Here is a 4,612-nt window from a genome sequence, read left to right as displayed (position 1 = left end):
AAGACGCTTCTAAATAAAGCACCATTCCCACAGTCTTCTTCTGAGTTTAGATACAGTCTTTCCGGCCCTGTCACTGAAATTCCGTGAAACTGTACGGCTCACTGGAAGCATCACCAGCCTCTCCTGGTTCCTTGCAACTGCCAATTTTATTTACAAAAAGCGGATGTTATCGAAAGCCTCGGTCTTCGACCCGTGTTTTAAGATACAGCGGCATCAGCATCTCCTGGGAGCTTGTTAGGAGCACAGAACCTCTCCCCCACCTCTGGTCTACTGAAATGTAAGCTTCATTTTAACGAGCTCCCTAGCTGATCTATATGCAGACTGAACCGGAGGAGGGCTTCCCTGGTGGCTCAGCTGGTAAAGAATCCGCCTGCAATGCAGGAGACCCCAATTCGATCGCTGGGTCAGAAAGATTACCCTGGAGAAGGGAAAGGCTACCCACTCCAGTATTCTTGGGCTTCCCTGGTGGCTCAGCTGGTAAAGAATACACCTGCAATGCGGGAGGACCTGGGTTGGGAAGATTCCCTGGAGAAGGGAAAGGCTACCCACTCCAGTATTCAGGCTTAGAGAATTCCATGGACTGTATGGTCCGTGGGGTCACAAAAAGTCGGCCACGATGGAGCAACTTTCACTTTCACTTCAAACCAGGGGAAGCGAGACAATGGGGTGCAGGACAAACCCAGGGCCGTCCTTGTCAATAAAGTTTTATTGAAACACAGCCATAGCCATTAACTGGTTCGTGCTGGCTTTCGCACTCACAAGGTAGATCTGAGAAGCGGCAGATATGTTCTCTGTGGCCCTTTACAGAAAAGTGTTGCCTGACTCCTGACCTCAGCCTTTCCCTGTGGCGGCAAAGGGAGCGTTAGACACTCAAACCTGCTAAAACCGTGGCAGGAAATTGCCATCATGACAAAGTGGTCCTTGTTTAGTTGTTCAGTCATATCCGACTCTTTGTGATCCTGTGGACTGTAGCCCGCCAGGCTCCTCTCTCCATTGGATGGATTCTCCAGGCAAGAAGACTGGAGTGGGCTGCCATGGCCTCCTTCAGGTCATCTTCCCGACCCAGGGATTGAACCTGTGTCTCCTCCAGGAAGCTTCTTTACTAGCAAGCCACTAGGGAAGCCCAATGACAAAGTAGACCATCTTTTTTTTTTTTTTTCTTATTTATTTTCAGTTGTGCTGGGTCTCCACTGCCGTGAGCCAGCTTTCCTCTAGTTGCAACAAGCAGAGGTACCCTAGTTGCAATGTGCTCCTTGTTGAGGCGGCCTCTCTTGTTGTGGAGTATGGGTTCCAGGGCCCATGGACTTCGCTAGTCGCAGTATGTGAGCTCAGTAGTTGTGACTCTCAGGCTCTACAGCCCAGGTTCAGCAGTTTGTTTTGTTTTTTTTTTTTAACTTTGCACAGGTCTTAGCTTGGCTTCCCTGGTGGCTCAGCTGGTAAAGAACCTGCCTGCCAATGCAGGAGACGCAAGAGAAGGGGGTTCGATCCCTGGGTCGGAAAGATCCCCTGGAGTAGGAAGTGACACTCTGCTCCAATATTCTTTTCTGGAGACTCCCAGGGACAGAAGAGCCCGGCAGGATATAGTCCATAGAGTCGCATCGAGTCTGACACAACTGAGTGACTAACACTTTCACTACTTTCAGGCTTACTTGGTCCTCAGCACGTGCAAACTTCCCAGACCACCGATATTCCCACGTTCCCTTCGTTGGCAGGCAGATTCTTCACCACCGTACCACCAGGGAAGTCCAACATTTGTCTTATTGAAGGCTTAAGGGACCATCGTGACCCGACTTACACGGACGGCTGCAGGAATCAAAGATTTTGACACCGAGAAGCGGGTAGCAGCCAAAACCCCTCCCCTTTTAGTATAAAAGAAGCCTGAATCCTGACTTGGCAAGATGGTGTTCTAGGACGTTAGTCTGCCACCTCCTCAGAGTCCTCGCTTCCCAGATAAAGTCATTATTCGTTGATTCCACACCTCGTCTCCCATTTTATTGCCCTGTTGTGCAGGGAACAGAGCTAGTTTGGACTCTGTAACAGTTCTGGCAAAAACATTGCTGTTGTTCAGTCACTAAGTTGTGTCCGCCTCTTTGCGACCCCATGGACTGCAGCACGCCAGTCCATCACCAACTCCCGGAGTTTACTCAAACTCGTGTCCATGGAGTCAGTGATGCCATCCAACCATCCCATCCTCTGTCGTCCCCTTCTCCTCCTGCCTTCATCTTTCCCAGCATCAGGGTCTTTTCCAATGAGTCGGTTCTTCACATCAGGTGGCCAAAGTATTGGAATTTCAGCTTCAACATCAGTCCTTCCAATGAACACCCAGGACTCATCTCCTTTAGGATGGACTGGTTGGATCTCCTTGCAGTCCAAGGGACTCTCAAGAGTCTTCTCCAACACCACAGTTGAAAAGCATCCATTCTTCAGCACTCAGCCTTCTTTGTGGTCCAACTCTCACATCTGTACGTGACTACTGGACAAACGATAGTTTTGACCTTATGGAGCTTTGCTGGCAAAGTGAGAAGATGAGGGCAAAATGAGAAGAACTTCAGTATGAGTCCCATCTCCACCACGTCCCTCTCTGAGAAGAACCCTGGCCAACAGGAAACATACAGGCTAGACCCTGTATGGAGAAAGAGAAAAGCAGCTAGGAAGAGAAAAGGGTCCCAAAGAGAAGACCCTGGGCACACACTGGGGTTGAGACTCCCACAGCCACGTGTGTGGTAGCTTCTGGGTGCCTCAGTACCCACACGGCCCCGAGCAGGGGGGTAGCCTGCTGCTAGCTACCAGGCTGGCCGTTTGTGCTTCTTCACGTGCTAACTGGTCTGAGGTTAGGTTAGCTTTATGCAAACTGTGGGTGATCACCCTACTGTATGGTTTCGGTTATGCTCAAGTAAACATTGCTATAAAAAAAAAAAATCACAAGTACTAAAAAAACATTTGTTTTCATTAAAAGCATTTAGAGTAACAGAGAAAAAAAAAAGCTGACAATACTAGTTGGATGAGGAGAAAAGGGGCTCAGCGGTTGTCCATGGAGTATCACGCCTCACCACCCAGACAAACTCTCCCCTCTGACCCAACCAAGAGCAGGAAAAATTAACTTTATGTCCAGTGCAGGGCCAAGCACCTTGTGCTTAGTCGCTCATTTGTGCTCAGAGAATAAGACATCCGAGTGTGCAATTTCCATTCCGTAAACATACAGCCTGGGGTGCAATAGTACTGAAATGCAGTGGAGAAAGCCCAAGAATGGCAGGCCAAGGCTGCAGAGGTGGAGACGAGAAAAATACTGTCTTTTTGAGCAAGCTTGTGATGAAATCACATTTAACTCATGCAGTAGCTCGGCCTCTGAAGCCAATTGTTGTCCATGAGCCAGGTTTATCCACACGTACAGTGTCTTACCAGGACCCAGGAATGGCATCAAAGGGACCCGAGACGTCTCTTATCCCTGGCACATCCAACACCACAAGCCAGTTCACAAGTTTTCACATTAGACTGTCCTTTCTTTACACTGCAGTAGGTCCACCCCTAAACCCTCAGTCTTCTGTAAGATACAAAAATATATGAAGGGAAAGGATCCAGCAGTTGTGCTCCCTTGCGTTGGCTCAAATGAGTGGAAAATTTATGTCTATACAAAACCTTGCACGTGGATGTTTATAGTATATATTAAAAGCTATATTCTTTTTTTTAAAACTCTCATAAGTTTATGCACTATATTTCCCTTTTCAATAAAATTAGGAATCATGGTCACTTCAGATGTGCCAATGAGAATCTATTAAATCATCATTTCTGAATGACTAATCCAAAAAGGACAGGTAATCTTGGAAAACAGTAGTGACTGAGAATAGTGAGAAAGAGATTTCTTTAAATCTTCCTCAAGAATAGAAAAGTCTATTCCATTACTAAGCATAAATTTTGGAGCTTTTTAAAAATAAGTTTTATTGGAGTACAGTTGTTTTACAGTGTTATGTTAGTTTGTGCTGAACAGCAAAGTGAATAAGCTATATGTATACATATATCCATCCTAAAGGAAATCGATCCTGAATATTCATTGGAAGGACTGATGCTGAAGCTGAAACTCCAATCCTTTGGCCACCTGGTGCAAAGAGCCAACTCACTGGAAAAGACCCTGATGCTAAGAAAGATTGAAGGTGGGAGGAGAAGGGGACGACAGAGGATGAGATGGTTGGATGGCATCACCGACTCGAAGGACATGAGTTTGAGTAAATTCTGGGAGCTGGTGATGGACAGGGAGGCCTGGCGTGCTGTGGTCCCTGGGGTTGCAGAGTCGGACACGACTGAGCGACTGAACTGAACTGACGGATACATAGATCCCATCTGTTTTTGAACTTCCCTCCCGTTCAGGTAACCAAGGAACACTGAGTCGAGTTCCCTGAGCTACACAATCGTTTCTCATCACTTACCTATTTCATTCACAGTATCAGCAGTGTCTATGTGTCAGTCCCAGTCTCCAGGTCCATCACATCCTCCCCCCTTTACCCCTTGGAGTAGCTTTATTCTTAACTGCCGAGACTGTGAAGCAACCAGGATGTCCGTTAACAGGTATGTGTGTGCACGCTGCTTCAGTCGCATCTGACTCTTTGCGACCCCATGG

Source organism: Giraffa tippelskirchi, chromosome X, assembly GCF_054371585.1.
Source record: "Giraffa tippelskirchi isolate mGirTip1 chromosome X, T2T-mGirTip1v1.2.pri, whole genome shotgun sequence".
Lineage (NCBI taxonomy): Eukaryota > Metazoa > Chordata > Mammalia > Artiodactyla > Giraffidae > Giraffa > Giraffa tippelskirchi.
The sequence above is the reverse complement of the archived record's forward strand: the minus strand, read 5'-3'. Positions refer to the sequence as shown.